Source organism: Amblyraja radiata, chromosome 32 (genome assembly GCF_010909765.2).
Source record: "Amblyraja radiata isolate CabotCenter1 chromosome 32, sAmbRad1.1.pri, whole genome shotgun sequence".
Classification (NCBI taxonomy): Eukaryota; Metazoa; Chordata; class Chondrichthyes; order Rajiformes; family Rajidae; genus Amblyraja; species Amblyraja radiata.
The window spans coordinates 20492081-20514998 of record NC_045987.1 but is presented as its reverse complement, the minus strand read 5'-3'; the positions used below and the strand labels follow the sequence as shown (position 1 = coordinate 20514998).

The 22918-nt window shown below is 43.9% G+C and overlaps 1 protein-coding gene and 1 long non-coding RNA gene across 7 annotated transcripts in view; one reads left to right on the top strand and one right to left on the bottom strand.

The window, feature by feature from the left end:
• Nucleotides 1–14911, bottom strand: part of LOC116990703 — a 46230-nt gene extending 31319 nt beyond the window's left edge. Inside the window, exons 1-2 of the long non-coding RNA XR_004416604.1 lie at nt 14784–14911; nt 10414–10477 (exon numbers count right to left, since the gene is read on the bottom strand). This is a non-coding gene — a long non-coding RNA (uncharacterized LOC116990703). The remainder of the gene's footprint in view (nt 1–10413; nt 10478–14783) is intronic.
• dennd1a (DENN domain containing 1A) overlaps nt 1–22918 on the top strand; it is a 492710-nt gene that overhangs the window by 202316 nt on the left and 267476 nt on the right. The gene's annotated exons all lie outside the window — the stretch shown is intronic.

Below are 22918 nucleotides of genomic sequence, written 5' to 3'. Positions count from 1 at the left end.
TTGGGACTGAATTCTACAATTTCAGATCAGCAACCTTTGGTGTTGTTATAACAGAACTAGCCATTTCTGATGCAAGTTCATCAACCTAAAACATTAACTCTGTTTCTCTCTCCGTTGATGCTGCGTAACCTGCAGAGTATCTCTGACAATTTAAATTCACATTTTTGGCTTCTGCTTCTGCAGTTTGTAATTTTTGTTCCGCTATTGTTTCATTTTCTTTTGACCCTTTCACTCCTTTATATTTACTTCATCATCTTCTATTTGCATCTACCCTGGCCAGGTCATCAGCATCAGCACCACCACCGGAGTCAGTCTGTCTCTCTTGCTCTCCACCCTTTCTCTGACATTGTCTTTGGTCACTCCAGCCCTCCCCTCTTTGCAATTCAAAACATGTTTTCTACGTTTTCTCAGTTCAAATGAAAGTGCGCTTAGTTAAATGTGAATTGATTAAGAAAAGCAATCATGGATTTATTCAATATAAATCTTGTCCAATTACCTTGATGGATTATGTTTGATGGACTGACAGAGGATCGACGAGGGAAGTGCAGTTGATGCCATATATGTAAGATTTCCAGCAGGTGCCACATAAGAGACCTTGTTACCAAGATTGGAGGTGTAGATGGGATATTGAGTATACCATTTAATAAAAAGGGTAGTTATGAAAGATTTCTTTTTGGGCTGGAATAAAATGCTCAGGGGAGGTCTCCAGGGATTGGTACCAGAACCAGTTATTTTCTTAATACAAATAACTCTTGTCTGTGGGGCCACTGTTTGGAACTTGATAGTGAACGGTGAGGAGGATAATGAATGACTTCAAGAAGATATCAATAGGTTGGTGAAAGTGGTAGTTAAATCACAAATGAAAACTAACGTGTTATATCTCGTGAGCTAGGATGAAAGGAAGAGCTATAAACTCATTGGCACAATACCCAAAATATCGGTTTATTATTTCCATTTGTACCAAGGTGCAATAAAAAGTATTGTTTGTATGCTATCTAGTCAAACCATGCTATACATGGGTACAACAAACCACACAAGTACAACAGATAATGCAAAGAGCAAAATAGCTGAATGCAGAATATAGTTTTAAAACATTGTAGCGTTACAAGTACAGAGAAAGTGCAGGTATAAAGAAGTGTCTGGTCTGCAGAGAGATAGATTGGAAGATAGGGACTACATGTTAGCTTATGGGAGGACCATTCAGTAGCCTGACAACAGCAGAGGTTGGTGCTTTCAAGCTTTGTGTCTCCTGCTTGACATGAGAAGAGGGAATGACTGGGGTGAAGATGGTGGTTGCATGTGTACAAGAATAGATTGCTCATGAGTTATTTATGGTATTATTGCATTGAAAATGACAGGACAGTGTGGGAAGGTGTTTTTAAAAACTTTCCGAAGTGATGTGGATAGAGTGGATGTGAAGAGGATGTTTCCACTAGTGTGAGAGTCTAAGACCAGAGGCCATAGCCTCAGAATAAAACGGTGTACCTTCAGAAGGAGATGAGGAGGAATTTATTTAGTCAGGGGGTGATGAATCTGTGGAATTTGTTGCCACAGATGGCTGTGGAGGCCAAGTCAATGGATATCTTTAAGGTGGAGATTGACAGTTTCTTGATCAGTAAGGGTGTCAGGGGTTATGGGAGAAGGCAAGAGAATGGGGTTGAGAGGGAAAGATAGATCAGCCATGATTGAATGGCAGAGTAGACCTGATGGGCCGAATGGCCTCATTTGTTCTTATAAGTTATGAACTTAAGTAGACAACACTTAAAAAAAAAAAATTAACCCCTATTTCTACATTCTCCTGCAAGAGTGAGCATCCTCTGTACATCAAAGAGTCCTGAAGGTTTAATTTGTGTTCCTGGGTTGCAGTTGCAGTATCCTCTGATGAGCTACCCAAGTACGGCACTCTCTATTTCATGGACCTGCTTTTCTGACAATGAATTGCAGAAACAGAAGCATGAAAACGAAACTGATTATTAAGAGGTTGTCAATCTACTTGGGGGAAAATAACTGATGATGCAGTACATCTGCATTTAAAATCTGAAAATACTTGATAATCAGGCAGCATTTAGACTTTAGACTTTAGAGATACAGCACGGATGCAGGCCCTTTGGCACACGGAGTTCGCGCTGACCAACGATCACCCCGTACACTGACACTATCCTACACACTAGGGACATTTTTTACAATTGTACCAAGGCCAGTTAACCTACAAACCTGCACGTCTTTGAAGAGTGGCTGGAGCATCCGGAGAAAACCCATGCGTTCACAGAGAGAACGTACAAACTCGGTAGAGACAGCTTCAGTGGTCAGGATCCAACCCGGGTCACTGGCGCTGTAAGGCAACAACTCTACCGCTGTGCCAGTGTGCTGCACTTCGTGGAGCGAGAATCAGTGTTTCTGGTTTCCGATACACGTCCTTTCATTTGACCTGCTCCTTTAATCCTGTTTTATGTTATTTCTCCACAATTGCTGTCTGCTGCTTGGTATTCCCAGATTTTACTGTTTGTCATTTAAAACTATGCTTGGATTTAGCAATTTGGCCAACAGATGACTTTATTAACAGTGGGTGGTCAATCTGCAACAAAAACAAAAATACAAGAAAAACTCAGCAGGTCAGGCCGCGCTTCAGGCCTGAAAGCCTTCATCGGAACTGAGAAAACAAGTTGGTCCAGATAGCCCAGCAGGCCAGACTATATAAACGAGAGAAGGGAAAAAGGAATGACAGGCAAAAATGGTCAGACCTGTTAAAAACAGAAAGAGCAAGTTACCTAAACTAGGTGACTTTAACACTTTGCTAATTCAATTTGGTTTTACTCGCATGCCATCCAATTTGTTTTTTAAATTTCAGATAAGCACTGTGCATTTCACTTGTTAGACTGTTTGCATTTTTAGTTGTAGCAATAATGACGATTTTCCTTTTAAAGATACCATCCATGTCCAAATGTAATAAATATCGTCTATTTTTTTTTAATACATTAGTTGGCTGTAATGTTCAACTGGAACAATATTTAGTGATGAAAGTTAGGGCAACGCTTCCCAACACAAGATATGAAATTGCTCAGTACAGCTGGTGTCATTCTTCTAGACAAGAATTGTCCAAATAATGGTGGGAGTGGCTTGCCATTGTGTAGTTTGCTGGAATGGAATAGTGCAAAACAGATCTGTTCAAGTAATGGTCAAGGCTCTGCCCTGATAAAGGCAATGGGTGCGTTGGAGACACAAGGAACTGCAGATGCTGGAATCTTGTGTAGAACACAAAATGCTGGAGTAACTTGGTGGGACAAGCAATACCTATGGAGGACACGGATAGGCGATATTTTGGGTTGGGACCTTTCTTTAGACTACGACACAAGGAACTGCGGATGCTAGAATCTTGCACAGAATACAATATTAGAGTTTGCTGAAGTGATGCTGTCGGGATTGTCTCTGCAGGATGTTGTGAGTGGATTTAGCACTTTAGAGCTGGAACAAGAATAGTGGTTTGAATTCATTTTACAGACTTCATTAGGCGTTTCAGTCCAGCCATTCTGAACGTATACATTAGTCAATGGCAGAAGATGCAGAGTAACACTGAGATCTGTCTTACAAAAGTGGCTTTCCAGATTCTAGCCTTAAACCATCATCCAAATATTGCTTTTTTTTTAAAATATTCAGTTCATTAATCCTATGTGAATGAGTGTGGTTCATGTTTAAAATGTGTCCATTTACACATTAAAATCCAAGTATTAAATCAGAAATACTACTGGGATTGCAGACAGCTTGAGCAAATGAAGACAAACAAAAAGCATAGAGGGAAAGGAACTGTGGATGCGAGAATCTCGAGCAAAAATCAAAGTGCTGGAAAAACTCAGTGAGTCAGGCATCATCTATGGAGGGAATGGACAGAAATAATTTCGGGTCAGGAGCTGTCTTTAGACTGACCCCAACCTGAAACATCATCTGACCATTCCCTCCACAGATGCTTCCTCCAGCACTTTGTCTTTTACTAAAAACCATGGTTATCCCAGCTACAGGTGACCATGGAGAGGGTGGGGAAATCACTGCTTCATCTAATGATATATCATCAGGCAGATATAAAAACAAGGTTAACACAAAATGCAGGAGTAACAGCGGGACAGGCAGTATCTCTGAAGAAGGGCCTTGACCCAAAACGTCACCTATTCCTTCTCTCCAGAGATGCTGCCTGTCCCGCTGAGTTACTCCAGCATTTTGTGTCTACCTTCGATTTAAACCAGCATCTGCAGTTCTTTCCTACACCTAGCTATAGAAACAAGTCTTTCAGGGAAAACAGTAAATGAGCAAATATGTAGAAACAAGGAACGACAGATGCTGACTTCCAAAAAAAGACACAAAGTGCAGCGGGTCAGGCAGCATCTCCGGAGAACATGAATAGTTGATGATTTGGGTTGGGACCCTTCTTGAGAGGTGACGTTTCAGACTGGGATCCTCCTCCAGACCTGAAACGTCACCTATCCATGTTCAAGAAGGAACTGCAGATGCTGGAAAATTGAAGGTAGACAAAAATGCTGGAGAAACTCAGCGGGTGCGGCACCCGCTGAGTTTCTCCAGCATGTTTGTCTACCTATCCATGTTCTCCAAGGATGCTGCCCAACCCACTGAGTTACTCCAAACTCTTCCTCTTCCCTCCTTACATCTCACTAATTTTCTCTTCTTATCTGACACCCTATTGTCTCCTTTTAATTTATGGCCTTTGTCATTTACTTCACCCATCTACCAATCCAACCCCGCTCACCTGTATCCACCTCTCACTTGGCAGGCTTTGTCCCACCCCCACCTCTTTTCACACTTTCTCCCTCCATTTCAGGTGTAGTAAGAATTTCATTGTTCTCACTGGGACATCTATATACTTAAAAGTCTGATCTTGGATGTGTATTTATTTGTGTGTTTGTATGTAATCCCATCATCTTGAAAAAATGACGCGCTAATGGAAAATATTTTACATATTCCGGTAGAGATTTTTCCCGTGGAGTCCGAAATCGCCTTATCTGAAAATTTCATGCACTATTTCTCGAGTTATTACTAAAAATGTTAAAAAATCTGACAAAACGTAAAAAAATTAAAAACGACTAACTTTCGCTGATGACGTCACAATGGGTCTGCGTGCCCTTGTTTCTCGCGCTGCGAGTGACATCACCCCCCCCCCCCGACCTCCCTCCTCCCCCCTGTTATTCAAGACTCTGCCCCCCCAAAAGACGCAGAAAGAACGAGCAAGTCTGGCCCGCCCCGCTAGACAGGCGCCCCGCTTGCCAAGTCCACGTCCCCCCCTCTCTGCCCTCATTGAGGGGACGGGACCGAGCTGTCGGGTCCTCGGGTCGGGTCCATAGGTCAGGTCGTCGGGCGGGTCCTTTCTCTCTGCCCTCCCTCTCTCTGCCCCCCTCTCTCTGCCCCCCTCTCTCTGCCCACCCTCTCTCTGCCCACCCTCTCTCTGCCCCCCCTCTCTGACCCCCCTCTCTGCCCCCCCCTCTCTGCCCCCCCCTCTCTGCCGCCCCCTCTCTGCCCCCCCCCTCTCAGCCCCCCTCTCTCAGCCCCCCTCTTTCAGCCTCCCTCTCTCTGCCGCCCCTCTCTCTGCCACCCCCTCTCTGCCACTCCTCTCTCTGCCCCCCCTCTCTCTGCCCCTCTCTCTGCCCTCCCTCTCTCTGCCCTCCCTCTCTCTGCCCTCCCTCTCTCTGCCCTCCCTCTCTCTGCCCTCCCTCTCTCTGCCCTCCCTCTCTCTGCCCTCCCTCTCTCTGCCCCCCCTCTCTGCCCCCTCTCTCTGCCCCCCCCTCTCTCTGCCCCCCCCCTCTCTCTGCCCCCCCCTCTCTGCCCCCCCCCTCTCTGCCCCCCCCTCTCTCTCCCCCCCTCTCTCTTCCCCCCTCTCTCTGCCCCCCCCTCTCTGCCCCCCCCTCTCTGCCCCCCCTCTCTGCCCCCCCCCCCTCTCTGCCCCCCCCTCTCTGCCCCCCTCTCTGCCCCCCCCTCTCTGCCCCCTCTCTCTTCCCCCCCTCTCTCTGCCCCCCCTCTCAGCCCCCCTCTCTCAGCCCCCCTCTTTCAGCCCCCCTCTCTCTGCCCCCCCTCTCTGCCCCCCCTCTCGGCCCCCCTCTCTGCCCTCCCTCTCTCTGCCCCCCCCCTCTCTGCCCTCCCTCTCTCTGCCCCCCCTCTCTCTGCCACCCCTCTCTCTGCCCCCCCCTCTCTCTTACCCTCCCTCTCTGTCCCTCCCTCTCTCTGCCCCCCCTCTCTCTGCCCCCCCTCTCTCTGCTCCCCCCTCTCTGCCACCCCCCCTCTCTGCCACCCCCCCTCTCTGCCACCCCCCCTCTCTGCCACCCCCCTCTCTGCCACCCCCTCTCTCTGCCACCCCCTCTCTGCCACCCCCTCTCTGCCACCCCCTCTCTGCCACCCCCTCTCTGCCACCCCCTCTCTCTGCCACCCCCTCTCTCTGCCACCCCCCTCTCTCTGCCACCCCCTCTCTCTGCCACCCCCTCTCTCTGCCCCCTCTCTCTCTGCCACCCCTTCTCTCTGCCACCCCTCTCTGCCCCAGTTCTCTCTGCCCCAGTTCTCTCTGCCCCCCCTCTCTCTGCCCCCCTCTCTCTGCCCCCCCTCTCTCTGCCCCCCTCTCTCTGCCCCCCCCTCTCTCTGCCCCCCCCCTCTCTCTGCCCCCCCCCCTCTCTCTGCCCCCCCCCTCTCTCTGCCCCCCCCCCCCTCTCTCTGCCCCCCCCCCTCTCTCTCTGCCCTCTCTCTCTCTCTGCCCTATCTCTCTCTCTGTGCCCTCTCGCTCTCTCTGCCCCCCTCCCTCCCCCTCTCTGGCTGCGCCTGCGAGTTGGGGGTATGTGTGAGTGGATAGAGCGGGGGATGGGGTAGAAGGAGCGAATGAATAATTTAAATATAATATCAAGAGGGGTGGTTAGTGTGTGACGCCGCAGGCCTCCCCCCCGCAACCGCGCGTTGAGGGGACGGGACCCAACGGGTCCCACTTGGGCTAGTATAACAATAAAGCACTCTTGACTACTGACTAGAACTGCTGCCTCAGAGCATCAGAGACCTGGGTTTGTTCCCGACCTTGGATGCTGTCTGTGTACACGTTCTCCCTGCGACCATGAGGGTTTTCTTTGGGTTCTCTGAATTTTTCCCACGTCCTCAAAATGTGCAGGTTAATTGGCTTCTGTAAATTGCCCCTCGTGTGTATGAGATGAGAAAGAGGGATAACTAGTGTGAAAGGGTGATCAATGGTTGGCAGGGACTCAGAGGGCTGAAGGGTCTGTTTCCACGTGGTATCTCTAAACTAAACTACTACAATCAGTCAAAGAATGGTCCCAAACCGAAATGTCACCTATCTGTTCCCTCCTCAGATGCTGCCTGACTCGCTGTGTTACTTTTGTTATGCTGCATTTTTTCAATTCAATATTCCAACACCTGCAGTCTCTTGTGTCACCGTTTCTCCTGGCATAAATCCTCTTCTTGAGGACAAGGGAAACACTGGTCTAATTTAATCTTCTGTCGCCAATGTTCCAAGTTGGAATCCCAACTCATCAATTGCCATGCACCTACTTCAGTGTCACAGGTTGCAGCAGTCTTTGGCAGGTCTAATATTTTGAAATGAATCCGAAGGAGTATGAGATAATGAGGATGAAAATGGTCAATAGAGTAATATTCAACTTACTCTAATCTGGTACCGTGTGTTTGGAAAAACGTGCTGTCTGGACTTGTTCACTCTTCGCGATGTGTGTAGGTGAGAAGGCCTTAAGACGGTAGAAAATCAGTCTGTGAGGGAACCCAGCTCAAACGGAATCCCATTTAATTTAAGTGTAAATAACTATTTAGTCAGCGGCATGACAACTAATCAATTTAACATAGTCATTAGTGTCTTGTTTTTGGTTGGAACAACTTCCAGGGCCTGAATCGACATTCTGGGATAACTGCAGCAGTCATCATGATTGCAGAGAGGAAGTATCTTGCAAAAAAATGAAAATAATTGCAGCTGTTATGTTAAATAAAGAAATAGAATGTGCACAGAAAACAAATTGTTCAGGTCTGTATGACCTGTGGACTGGCATTATTTATCCGCTTTCAGGAAAGTATACCTTTTTATAGTTCTTTCTTTAAGAAGGAACTGCAGATGCTGGAAAATCGAAGGTAGACAAAATGCTGGAGAAACTCAGCGGGTGCAGCAGCATCTATGGAGCGAGGGAAATAGGCAAAGTTTCGGGCCGAATCCCTTGGTTGCCTATTTCCCTCGCTGCATAGATGCTGCTGCACCCGCTGAGTTTCTCCAGCATTTTTGTCTACCTATAATTCTTTCTTACTGGATTCATTTTTAACTATTACGTTTATTGAGATGTGATTTCTTAAATTGAATTTGTGTTTCATCATCTTTAATTACATTTGGCACTTTTTTTAGAATAATAATGTTTTCAAATCAATTTTTTAGGAGCAATATAAATAGTGTGTTATACAAATTTTAATGTAAATATTTCACTCTTAAACTTTCATTGAGTTTGGATCTTTTTTTTGTTTTGCACAATTAAAATGTGCTATTCATCTTGAAATGTTTAGCACCCAACATGTACAGCACAGTAGCAGCCAGGAAGTACCAGTGGTTGTTTACAATTGACTGCTGGATTCACACTCTTTCTGTAGGAGCACTCAGGCAGCAAGCACTCCACAGTCTGTTTGGCACAGTAGCAATGCTCAGCTGGCCTCTGGCCTCCTGCTGTTACACGGGGCAAAGGATGTGCCAGAACCCAGGTCGTAACAGAATGAGACCTGCCTGCAAATCTGCTTGTAGTTAGCATGGGGCTGTTTGGCACTAAGCGGTAGCAGATTGATTTAGTTGCAATCTTTTTTCTTTTTGTTTTTAACATTTTCCATTTGACAACAATGCCCAATAAAAACAGATGCAATGCAAAGTTTGAGATACAGTAAATTTGGAAGTTAAAACCTTTCAAAATCGTGGATCTGTAGAGCCCTTTCAGGTTAATGATGGACTGTAACTTTCCATTGTTATGTGTGACTGTTTACAATTAATACCATAGTCTCCTTAAGGGCCTGTCCCACGAGCATGCGACTCCATGTGGCAAGCGCGACCTAACGTGGTCGCTTGAGCGGTACGGCCTCGAGGGGCCGGTCCCACTTCGATCGCCGGAGCCGTATGGAGTTGTGTGGAGCTGGTCCCGACAAACGGCATGCCGGCCCGCAGCCGCCTCAACGACGTACGCACCACCTCGACGCAGTAAGCAGTGTCTTGACGCCGTACGCAGTGTCTTGACGCCGTACGTTACGTGTGAACTTCCCGCGGACTTCGCTTGAACTTCACGTCACTCGCTCGACCTCCGCGCGGCCCCCGCTTCCAGTTTGGTCGCGCTCGCCGCATGCAGGCGGCATGCTGGTGGGACCGGCCCTGTACGGGGATCACTCGTCCTCCGTGCGGCCCCCGCTTCCGGTTTGGTCGCGCTTGCCGCATGCAGGTCGCATGCTCGTGGGACAGGTCCTTTACAGCCACTTTGCTCTAATGTGGTGGAAGCATCTTCTCAGATTTGTGCTGGTTTGGAAAATGTGCAGACCCATCAGAAGTTATTCCATTTTGCTGAAATAGCTCAAGCATATAATTTGCTAAACTCTATTTTTTTGGTTGTGATTTTGCCACGTTGCATCCAAAATTGTGTTCAGGCCTTGCATAGTGTGGTCCTGGTCTGGGAACCCTCTCCTCTGTGTTTAAGAAGGAACTGCAGATGCTGGAAAATCGAAGGTAGACAAAAATGCTGGAGAAACTCAGCGGGTGCAGCAGCATCTATGGAGCAAAGGAAATAGGCAACGTTTCGGGCCTGAAACGTTGCCTATTTCCTTCGCTCCATAGATGCTGCTGCACCCGCTGAGTTTCTCCAGCATTTTTGTCTACCCCCTCCTCTGTGCCCCAGCTGGACTTGTACCTATTTCTCTGCTCCTCCTCACCCCCCTCCCCACCCAAATTCCTTCCTCTGGCTTCACAATTTGCAACTCTTCAATCTGTTTGTCTCATAGCTCCTGCTTTTATCTCTGCTTTTATCCTGCTCATCAAAAAACACCCTCTCGTCTGTATCCACCTATTATCTACCACACTTTGTCCTGCTTCTCCTCTCTTCCAGCTTTCTTAACCCCCCCCCCCCCCCCCGCCCCCATCGTATCAGTTTGAAGAAGGTAGAGGCTACCTGACCCGTTGAGTTACTACAGTGTGTCTTTTTGGGAGGAGGCTCTGACATTTTTCAATCTATCACTGGTGCTAGATTAACATGGTGGTTCCCTCCCCCCCCCCCCCCCCCCCCCCCCCCCAAAATAAAACAAAGACAAGTGGAGATTAGAAGTGATTCCCTTGAAGAATTACTTTAGACTTTAGACAGAGATACATTGTGCAAGACGTGATTCACATCCTGCTGGTGTACAACCCACCTCAATGCCAGTTGCTTCATTCTTGGGGGTCACGTTCAATGGCATCTTTTTCTCACCGAGTACCCTGTGCGTGGAGAGACCAGAGACTGCCATCAAGCATCGCACACAGGATTATTGTTGTATGGAACGAGCTGTCCGCGGAGGTAGTTGAGGCAGCTACTATAACAACATTTAAAAGGCATTTGGATAGGCACAAGGATAGGAACGGTTTAGAGGGATATGGGCTGAATGCAGGCAGGTAGGACAAGTTGGGCTGAAGGACCTGTTTCTATGCTATATGATGCCAAGAATGACAGCCAAGAAAGGGCAGTACAGAGGCAGAGCAGCTCTACAGCTGGTAGAGCCGCTGCCCCACAATGCCAGAGCTCCCGGTTTGATCCTGACCTTGGGTGCTGTTTGTGTGGAGTTTGCACATACTCCCTGTGACTGCAGGCCCTTCGGCCCAACTTGCCCAACGCCGACCACATGTCCCACCTACATGTCCCACCTGCCTGCATTTGGCCTATATCCCTCTCAACCATATCCTATCCATGAACTTGTCTAAATATTTTTTAAACAATGTAATAGTACCAGCCTCAACTACCTCCTCCAGCAGCTCATTCCATACACTCACCATCCTTTGTGTTAAAAAGTCACCCCTCAGGTCCCTAATAAATTTTTCCTGGTTCTCAATTCTCCTACTCTGGGCAAGGGGCATCAATTGCTCCATCTCTTGCATACACTTTCGAAAATCAGACCACGTGACTGTGTTCCTCCTTTCTGTGTGTAAGCTGCAGCAGAAGAACACAGCTCTGCTGAAGAGGATTGTAGAAAGCTAGTCACGGAGGCAGATTAGCGACTTCATGACTGCTTGGACTCTAGACTAGGAGATGTTCAACGACTGGCAGCAACTTCATAAGCAAATGTGTGGAGCAATGTGTTCCTACTAAGACCATCTGATTGTTCGCAAACCAGAAGCCTTGTATGAATCAGGAGATCCACAACCTACTGAAGATCAGATCTGTGGCATTCAAATCACGAGATCCAGAATCATACAAGACATCCAGGTACGACCACCAGAAGGCCATCGTGAGCACAAAGACACTTCTGGATTAAGCTGGAGGCTTAGACGATGCTTGGCTTCATATAAGGTGAAACCAAGTAGCTCAAGTGACAGCACATCACTCCTGGACAAGCTGAAGCTTGTGGGGTGGCACAGTGGTGCACCGGTAGAGTTGCTACCTTACAGCACCAGAGACCCAGTTTCAATCCTGACTATCTGTACGGAGTTTGCACCTTCTCCCTGTGACTCCGTGGGTTTTCTCCAGGTTCTCCGGTTTCCTACCACACTCCAAAGAAGTACAGGTTTGTAGGTTAATTAGCTTCGGTGAGTTGTAAAATTAATCCTAATGCATAGAATAATGTTAGTGTGTGGGATGTTCACAGGTGAACGCGGACTCGGTGGGCCGAAGGGCCTGTTTCCGCATTGTGCCTTTAAAGTCCAAAAGTTTTCATTCTAAAGCTTTTATGTTCGCTTCAAAAGGGAGAACAACAATTTACCTTCATAACAACTTTGTGATCTAAATCTCCGAGGCCGACATCAGAAACCCTTAGAAAGTATCTGGTCTTAATGGCGTACCTGGCCGTATCCTGCGTGGATCAACTGGCTGGAGTTTTTGCAGACTTCAATTTCTTCCACAACTGCCTGACGTCACCATGTGCTTTAAAAGGCTATCCATAATACGAATGCTCAAGGTGACAAGGAGAGAGAGTATCATCACCCACCAACCAGTGGCACTCACTTTCATTGTGATGAAGTGCGTCATGTTAGTTATGATGGAAAACAACTCCTGCCTCAGTGATGACCTGGACTCACTTTAGTTCACCTACTGCTGCAGCAGATTGACAGTGGATGTGATCTCCCTGGCTCTCCACTTTGTGCTGGACAAGTTGGATAGAAGTAACATGTATGTCAGGCTGTTCATCAGCCACAGCTCTGTGTTCATCACCATCAATCCCTCCAAACTCACCAACAAACTCGGTGATCTGGGTCCTCCCAATGCAATAGGATTCTCAACTTCCCCATCAACAGACCACAGTCAGTGCATAAAAACATAGAAAAATAGGTGCAGGAGTAGGCATTTCGGCCCTTCGAGCCAGCACCGCCATTCAATATGATCATGGCTGATCATCTAAAATCTGTACCCCTTTCCTGCTTTTTCCCCATATCCCTTGATTCCTTTAGCCCTAAGAGCTAAATCTAACTCTCTCTTAAAAACATCCAGTGAATTGGCCTCCACTGCCTTCTGTGGCAGAGAATTACACAGATTCACAACTCTCTGGGTGAAATCCTTTTTCCTCCTCTCAGTCCTAAGGCCTACCACTTATACTTAAATTGTGACCCCTGGTTCTGGACTCACCGAACATCAGGAACATTTTTCCTGCTTCTAGCCTGACCAATCCTTTAAGAATTTTATATATTTCTATAAGACCTCCTCTCATCCTTCTAAATTCCAGTGAATACAAGCCCAGTCGACCCATTCTTTCATCATATGTCTGTCCCGCCATATCGGGAATTAACCTGGTGAACCTACGCTGTATTCCCTCAGTAGCAATAATGTCCTTCCTCAAATGAGGAGACCTAAATTGCACACAATACTCCACCAGGGCCCTGTACTTCACCAGGATCTCACCAGGACCCAGTACAATTGCAGTAGGGCCTCCTTGCTCCTAAACTTAAATCCTCTCACAATGAAGGCCAACATGCCATTAGCTTTCTTCACTGCCTGCTGTACCTGCATGCTAACTTTCAGTGACTGATGTCCAAGCACACTCGGGTCTCGTTGCATCTCCCCTTTTCCTAAACTAACATCATTGAGATAATAATCTGCTTTCCTGTTCTTACCAAAGTGGATAATCCCACATTTATCCACATTATACTGCATCTGCCATGCATCTGCCCACTCACCCAACCTGTCCAAGTCACCCTGCAGATTCATAGCATCCTCCTCGCAGCTGACACTGCCACCCAGCTTTGTGTCATCTGCAAACTTGGAGATGTCACTTTTAATTCCCTCGTCTAAATCGTTAAGCAAGTGCAGTAAGTACGGATTGGCAACTATCCCTCCTCACCAATCGTCAGCACAGGGGCATTTGAAAGCTGTGTGCTTAGTCCCCTGCTCCAGGTCTCTCTATGTCCACGACTGTGTAGCCAGACACAGCTCCAACACCATCTTCAAATCTGCTGACGATACCACCCTCGTTGGATGAATAACAGGTAATGATGAGTGTAGGTTTAGGAGGGAGATCGACAATCTGGTTGAATGGTGCCAAAACAACAAGCTTGCTCGCAATGTTAGCAAGGAGCTGATTATTGACTTCAGGAAGGGAAAGCTGAGGGACCATGTCTTCATTTGCAGGATGGTGGTGGTGTGAGTCGAGGACTTCGAGTTCCTGGACGTACATATATCTGATGATCTGCCCTCGCCCAGCATAATGATGCAATCACACAAAAAAGACTCCCCAACATCTCTCGTTCCTCTGAAGTTTGAGGAGTTTCAGCATGTCGTCAAATACTTGATTGAACTTCTGCAGGTGTATGGTGGGGAGTACACTGACTGGTTGCACCAGGGCCTGGTTCGGTGAGTCGAATGTCCAGGATCAAAGGAGGTTACAGAAAGTGGTGGATATTCCTTGGTCCATCACAAGTACCGGCCTCTCCACCAGCAAAAGGTTCTATGGGAAGTACTGCCTCAAGAAGGCTGCTAATATAATCAAAGACTCACACCATCCTGGCCACACTCTCTTCTCACTGCTACCATCAGGATGGCGATCGCGGTGATCCTGTGCATTGACCCTCCAGGTATAAGAACGTCTTCACACCATCACCCATCAGACTCTTGAACCACCCTGCACAAACCACAACTCTACATCAGCACCAAACTACTACAGTCTTTGCAATACTCTGGCTGCTCTACATATTCTGTTTATTGCACTATCATATTCTGCTTCACTTAGAATAACGGATAATTTATTGTATATTTATTGTTGTTGCCTGTAAAGATGCAGTGAGTAAGAATTTCATTGTTTCGGCTCCTATCTGCTACATTTGCCAAATAAACAGTTTTGACTGTTCCAGTTTATTCATGGTGAAAAGATATAATAAGATCACCTGGACATTATATATCAAATTAAAATGTGTCTAAGTAACTAAGAAGTCCTCTACAGCTGAAATGCAATATGTAGAAAGGATTTAGTCAAATAGAACAATAGGATTTATCTTGATCTAACAATAGTAATATATTAAAAAAAATCATTTTCTGTTCTATTCAATACAGTTTGAAGATGCACCATCAGAAGATAATTTTAATTTGCATCTGAAAATTACTCACAATATTCCCCAGCTGCAGTATACTAGAGTTGTAGTTGTTGGTCTCCACAAAGAGTCCCACTATGTTTGACAGCAGTGCTGTTCTCTGTCTGGCCCTGCTTTCAGACTCAATTTATAACTTCCCAATTAAGCTTTCTGTAAACTTTGACAAGAGGGACTCGAAAGCTGTGTTTGCTTCAAGGGCTTCCTTTGTACGCCTTTAACCAGTATGATTCGGAACTAGCAGCGGAAGCGTATCTGTAACTTTTGCTGCCATCACTTCATAGATTTTCTTTAACCCTTTCAGATCTAGGGTATATTGTACATCTGGTTAGTGTCATGTCAGATGTTTTAAATCGTACTGACAAAACAATGAATCCCCAAGGTGACATTTGCATTTTATTACACAGTTTATTAATAATGGTGCACAAGATTACACATTCCATTGTTGACTGCCATATGCTGTTTGCTCCACCTTAGTGTATCATGAACTGAATGCAGTATTAATTTTAATAATTTTTATTAAAGTCTTTGTGATGGCACAATCTTTGCAAAAGACTGCTGATGACTTGCAAATTCAGTGCATTTTCCTCAAATTAAGGGTGTGAAACTTTAATGATGAATTCTGTCAACTATAGCAGAAATTATGGCATCGAATAGAGAGTAATATCTTCAGAACCAAATGTTGATGGCAAGGTCATAGTTTTTTTCCCTCTTAAAATTCATGCAAAATCATTTAAAATTTTGTTTAAATCTCAATCTTTGCTCAGAAACCAAGACGGCTAGATTGAAATCTGTTTCTCATGCAATAAGGACAATAAAGTCCACAGCACATAGAAACATCAGAGAGCAGCACACTTTTAAGTACAGTAAAGTCATTCATGAAAAGCCAATTAAAAACATTGCTGACACATTTATGTTCTGGCTACACCATTAGTCTTGCTCTGCCATTTAGAAGGGTAGGAAATCTTAGTAGTAAACCAGTCTTTTTTTACGCTAATGTTATATAATTATGGTTCATGTGTTTTTATACCATAAAGCCGAGTTTATTTCAGATCTTAATTTAGAATCTATATCAATGGTCTTATTGTAGCATTAGCAACTTTCATTTTCACATTGCAGCCTGTTGTGATGGTTGCAGTGCTAAATTTGTGCAAAAGTTTACAAGAAAAAGACAGCACATCATATTTGCACTGAGACTAAGATTAGTTATTACTAATGCACTATTTCGGTATTTGTACAAATACTAATAGGAAAGAGCTGCACAGTGAAGGAATTCTGTGTTTAATTTTCCCCCCAATTATATAAACAGGTTTCTTCAACCTGTTGGATTCTTATTGCTTTGTATTCCTACTTTTCCCCTCTTGTCTTTCTCTATGCTATGCATAGATACTTATTTGGTGCTTCCTCATGTATTTGAATTATCTCCAAAAATTGGATGACGTGATGTTGTTGTATGTTGTCTTTTCCCATCGAAGAGCTAACTTTGGATAAGGCATTGGTAGATTATCTATATTCACACCCTGCAGCAATATTTAAAATCTTGTCACTTTCTTTCATTGAAAAAGAGATAAATTGTCATTGCTAAATTGATTCGTTAACAGGGAACACTTAGCTCGTTGAGGGTAATCATTGTAGAGACAGACAGCAACAGAGGAGCACTGATATTCTGTATAGAAGAGCCTGATCCTAACATACTCAAGGTACGATAAACAAAACACACTTGGCAAAAAGCGACCAGGCATATTACGGTGTCTTAGCCTTCATATGACTGTTTATGACCTATATCGTTGTAAAATTGTCACCTCGGATTTTGAAAGGAACATTTTATCCTGTTAAGTGACTCGTGCACTCATCACAATTAAATGCAAAACATACTAAATATTGTGACACATCGCATTTTGACCTTCTCCTTTTCACTATGCTGTATTTATTGGCACTTTTATGCCTAATCTTGTTTTTTGAACTCCTGAACTTGAAATCATTGCCGTGGCCTTTATTGCTTTGATTCCTTTAATGTCCACGGCATTAGTCCTCTTTCTCTGCTCTGCTCTGGGCTGTTTCAGCACAGAACACTTCTCTTCCTTTATTTAACCTCTGACCCCCCCCAGAAAATATGAGTTAATCAAAAGTTCTAAAGGGAGCTTAGAGGAAGGGGAAGTGTTTGGTTACAAATTAAATGTACGTGTGTCATTGGTCATAAATTCCAAGTAGTGCTACCAGTTGTGCTACTTAAACTGCATGTGGTGAAGGCTGTTTTGGTTATAAATTTGAAACCCAGTATATGTTCTCTGAGCTTCCTATAGTTAAGAGTGAACTGCACTATGTTGTCTGCACAAGTGCTTCCCCAAGTAAATTTAAAGTGCCTTAACCAGGTTTGGCAGGCTCAAGTTACAAGAGGTTTCAATTGGAAGAAACTAATAGAGATCAGTGGAGTGAAATGAGATTTGTCTGACAATGGGCAGTTGCTCCCTTAATACCATCATGTTCGTTTTGAAGGCTGTGATCCATTTTGAATTCTGTAAAAGTGATTTGAAGGAATTTGACTCCAAATTAGTGTCAAAATCCTGTACAGGTATGGATCTGAGACCAGCAAACGATTAAAAGTTCAGTGTGTAGGAAGGAACTGCAGATGCTGGTTTAAACCGAAGATAGACACAAAATGCAGGACAGGCAGCATCTCTGGAGAGAAGGAACGGGTGACGTTTCGGGTCGAACTTAAAAGTTCAGTATTTGTGGATCGCTATTAGCATGGTTGTGCTTGCAGGGGAAACTTTCCACTCAATGCAGATCGTATCAACCCTGCAAAGTTGGAAAGTGAAGCAATTATGCAGGAATTGATTTGAATAGATAAAGTAAATTTACTGTTGAGGTGTGATGAAATGGAATAACATGTCCATCAGAACCAAATCAAATCAGAATTAATGTAAATTCCCAATTATTTGGTAGAAATGGCATGCGTACAATATTTCAAGGTGCGAATTTCTGAGTCTTTGAACAGCGATACTCAAAATTATAATTGTATGTTATTTTTCGAGAATAGGCAAGTGGGATTTGCTGCACAAAGAATTGCAATTTTATTGTAGCTTCCAAAAAAGTCTTGAGAGGAATGATAAGTGTGGGATGAAAAGTGTAGTTAACTTGGTATTGTTTCAACTGCAATTCGCTGAAAACTCACTTTCTCTGTTTCATGGTAACATACATCGACTGCTGCTTTTCTATTCAAATAAAGGCTCAATATAAACGTGAGTTGTTTGTTATTCATCTCATGCATCTTGGCGCTTTCAGTTGAATTAGACCCAGTCAATCTCTAGCAGTAGGGAAACCTAACATTTGCTTACTCCATCGCAAATATCAGATTTTTTAAGATGAGCTGATTCAAAGAGTGAGGTACAGATAACCCTCGTTATAACAGACCATAGGGAGGGGAATGGTGTCCCTTTTTGCCGATTATCCACTTTAACCGAGTAAGTGGGGTAAATATCAACTGGTTAACCCTATGGCGCATGGGAAGAAGCAGTGGGAGGGGTTTAAATCAGTGCAATTTTACAGCCGCAGAGCAGAGCGCTCCCACAGTGTGGCTGGGACGGGCCCAGTACTCATGCCGCCTTCATCCTGCTCGCTCTCTCGCCGCCATCGCCTTTATGCTGCCCAACGGTGCCCGCCAACCGCCACCATTTACTGTGCCCGCTGTAATTGAAATCCGTTTTAAAGAGGCCCGTGATATCAAGGGTAAACTATAATTAGTAGGTGTAAGACGGAACAAACTGATGGAGATTGATGGTCGATGTTGTCTTGGTAGGCCAAAGGGCCTGTTTCAATGCTGTATCTCTAAACTCTCTCTAAACTGAAACCTGAGCATTCGGAGGAAACCCACATGGTCACAGGGACAACTTGCAAACTCCACATATATACACAAACACACACACACACACACACACATGCGCACACACGAACGCACGCACACACACGCGCACACATGCGCACACACACGCGCACACACACACACTCACACACACACACACCTCCCGAAGTAGGGATCGAACCCGGGTCTCTGGCACTGTGAGTTCCACCAGCTGACTGTGACGGTCAGCTGGTAGGAATCTGGGGGAATTGATAACAATATGAAGAGAAGAAAATTGAATTGTATTAATGTAGAATCAGTGTAAAATGGGTGGTTGATAGTGGACTCGGTGGGCCAAAGGGTCTATTTTTATATATATATCTATAAGGGCCAAAGAGTCCACAGACTCCACCAGTCAGATGACCTGACGTCCACGACCAACACCACAGCACTGGTCAAGAGAGCCCAGCAGCGACTACACCCTCTCCGAAGACTACGGAAAGCAGGTCTCCCCACTACTCACCTACGAACTTTTTATAGGGGGACAATCGAGAGCACATTAACCTACGGCATCACTTCCTGGTTCGGGAGCTGCAAGGCGTACGAATGGCACCAACTTGACAGGATTGTGAAGACCGCCAGCAGGATTATTGGTGCTCCACTCCCTTTCCTGCTGGACATATACAGGAAGAGATGTATCAGCAGAGCCATCTCCATCATCAAAGACCCCCTACCACCCATCGCATCACATATTCTCCATCCTGCCATCTGGGAAGAGGTACAGGAGCATTAGCTGCAAAACCAGCAGGATGCTCCTCAGCTTCTTCCCGCAGGCTTTAAGACTGATAAACGGACTTTGCCCCCTGCCAAAGTATCGCGCACCAACCACCAACCTGGACACACTGCAGCAGAGCCACTGTCGTGCCGCTGCCGATCGGAACGCCTGTTGATGTTTAGTAGAGAGTAGAGTGTTTAATTTGTTCATGATATATGTATTTTTATTTCTATTTATTTTTTACTGCACACTGAATGGACAGTGGTTGAGCAACATTTTTTTTGTTTCCTCTGGGTATGTGAGTACTCGGGACAATGACAATAAAGATATACTATACTATACTATACTATTTCCATGCTGTATCTCGCTTTAAATAAATACTTGAAAGCAAATAGACCAATGAAAAACCCTTAGCTTTGCCACCTAATAAAGCTGTCAAGCTTTTTCCAAACTTCCAACCAGAACTATTCAAAAAATACCAAAATGATACAGATAATATTGTTAAATTCTTTAAATTAAATAATATCAAAATAAACTTATCTAAGCCTACTTAAAAATTTTATAATATAAACTAATTTCAAATAAAGATGATTTGTGCATAAATACCTTTCTCGCTCCCATTTATCAGATGGGGGGAACATTGAAGCTCTTGCTGTCAAATGGTGGAGCGCAGCTGAAGAAACAAAATGGCGCCTAAGATAGGGGAATCACTGCGTGTTGGTCTCTGAAGCGGATCTGCAATCATTCATTACAATCGCTCTACTTTTTTTAAACCTCAAGTGCAACAGCAGCATTTCTTATTCTAACCAGGGTCTTAATCTCCTCTCATATCGGTCGATTCCTGATTCCGTTTATCCTGTGTCTGTACATTGGGCGGTTTGATTGTAATCGTGTGTAGTCTCCGCTGACTGGTTTGCATGCAACAAAAGCTTTTCTCTGTACCTTGGTACACATGACAAACTAAACTAATCTGAAGCTGAGACTTTGCATGGAGGTGTGCAATTCCCAGTAGTATTGTTGTCAGCCAATATTGTCGCCAGCAGTAATATTGTTTTTGCCTAGTTATAATCCTGTTAATGACGAGTTGAAATTTAAGTCTGAAGAAGGGTCTCGACCCGAAATGTCACCCATTCCTTCTCTCCAGAGATGCTGCCTGTCCCGCTAAGTTACTCCGACTTTTTGCATCTATCTTTGGTTTAAACCAGCATCTGCAGTTGCTTCTTACCCAGTTGAAATTGAATGATGGGTATAATAGTGGTATTGTTAGAATGAAGGTGAGACCATTATGTATTGTATTATAAAATCTCTTCAGCACCAAAAGCATCTAATTTTCTCCAGAATTACTAACCTTTCTGACTTTACCTGCTGTGTATGTGTGTCCTTTGATGCAGTAGCTTTATATTTTCAGTTTCCATTTTGCTTCATTTTGTTGAGTAATGACTGATTTTCTCAATGGTTTGCTGTCTGCTAAGATTTTTAATTTCCCAACTGCAGTATTTAAAACAGTTTTACCTTTATCCAAAGTAATTTTCAACGAATGACTATCTGGTTATTGTACATTATTCATGAATTATTATTAGAAAGTATTTTTAAAACGTCAAGTCTGTTAAAAATTTAATCGAGAGCTTGGAATTTATTTGAAAGAATGTAATGTGGAAAAAAGCTGAATAACACTAAAATAATTTTGTTATTCAGAATATTTTGTTTTCAATTCTATAAAATAATCAACCATTCCACTGCCACATGCCTCCAAGAACATTAAAATATGCATAAATATTAAGTGAATTTGAACATTTTAATATATTTCCATTCATTCTTATAATCTAATTTTCCCTTTGCCGCAGTCATTCAATTTTTTAAGAAAAGCATTTGTCGAAAATTTGTAAATTGTAAAAGCATAAAATAATGTTTTTGTACAATTAATTTGTTTAAGGAGAAAGATGTTATAAATATAGTATTGAAGAGCACTGGTGCTAAGATACACAAAAACTATTACACAGCTAAAGGCATCTTAAGACACATTCTTGTGTGTTTAAAAACTTGATTTACTCATTATAATTATCAATGTTCCTGTGTTTTTGTGCTTTCTGCTGTCTGACAGAAGTGATACATGTAACATAAGACCAGGGCTAAACTTCTGTTTGATGGTGTTTCCTATTCTAAGCCCCTGAGAGATTTAAATCACCATATTAAAGTTACTGCTGTTGAAAAGCATTTCCCAGGTTATAACTTTTTTTGTTGATGTTGACACATCCATCTGATCCATTTTGAAAGAAACATATTTAATACCTGGACCTTTCTTTCATTTTCTGTTGCCCATATATTTACAGAGCACTGATTTTTTTTCCCCACCTCATGATTGAATGAGTTACATTGCAGTCCCGATGTTGAAGGTTGCTTCAAGTCTTAACAGCTTTACTTAATGGACCACTGCAGGAAACTCTCCTGGCGAAGTAACAAGATAAAGTTCAGCTGTGAAATCTGGTCTCCCAATAGAGGAAGTGGTTGATCTTTAAAGTGACGTGCACACTGAGATTGGTTTATAGACCGCAGCATTGGCAGCGTTTGATATCTAGTCAATCAGAGCAGGAGGTGCAGTAAACTACACGGGAGAACAGAATGACAAGGAAATAAAAGACAACACTGCAGGAAAAGGACCAGCTGATCACACTGACAAAAGCTGCCTTCAGTTTAACATTTTGCTGTCCTTTCATGGGAAATATTCTTGTCATGTAAAGTCAAAACATCCAAGTAAAAATTCATGTCAATAATATTCTTTTATAAAATATGACTACGATTTGTGGTTTGGGTAATTTGGAATTCTTCCAAGGATTGATCATTATTTAATATTTTTTTGTCTATTTCATGTCGCCTTCAAAGATAATTCTGACTCGAGATTGAGTCGAGATTCTTACAGTAATCAGGCACTACAGCTGTAAATGGATTCAATTATTTAGTGCTTTTTCAAGTTCGTGTTTCATTGTGGAATAAAACACAAATTGGTTTTGCTGTGCAGATCTGTACTCTTGAGAAGTATTTCAACCCATTGAGATGGAATGTAGAGTGAGAACAAAATCAGTCTGAAGAAGGGTCTCGACCTAAAATGCTGCCTGTCCATTCCTTCCACAGACGCCGCCTGACCCGCTCAGTTACTCCAGCACTTTTCGTTTTGCTTTGGATTGTAGCATGTGCAGTTTTTTGTGTCTCCAAAGTAACCAATATTGTTGATTTTTTTTAAAATATTTCAAATTTTGTGCTTATTCTTTGCGTAGGTTTTGTGAAGACTTTCCTGGTTATTCAGAGGGGTAAACGTGAACAAATGGAAAAAGATAAGCAAAAATTGGGGATGGCAATGGTGGGGTCTGTGTGGCTGTTCTTGAATTTCAGAATTTAGGTCTGAAACGGAAAGAAGCACACCTTTAACACCCTTGGGACATTTCACAGCTAAAGGAGCATTTTTTAAAGTATTATCAGTCTTCTGATAATCATTTTTTATACATAAAAGTACCACATTTTTCAGGGAAGCACAGTGGCACTG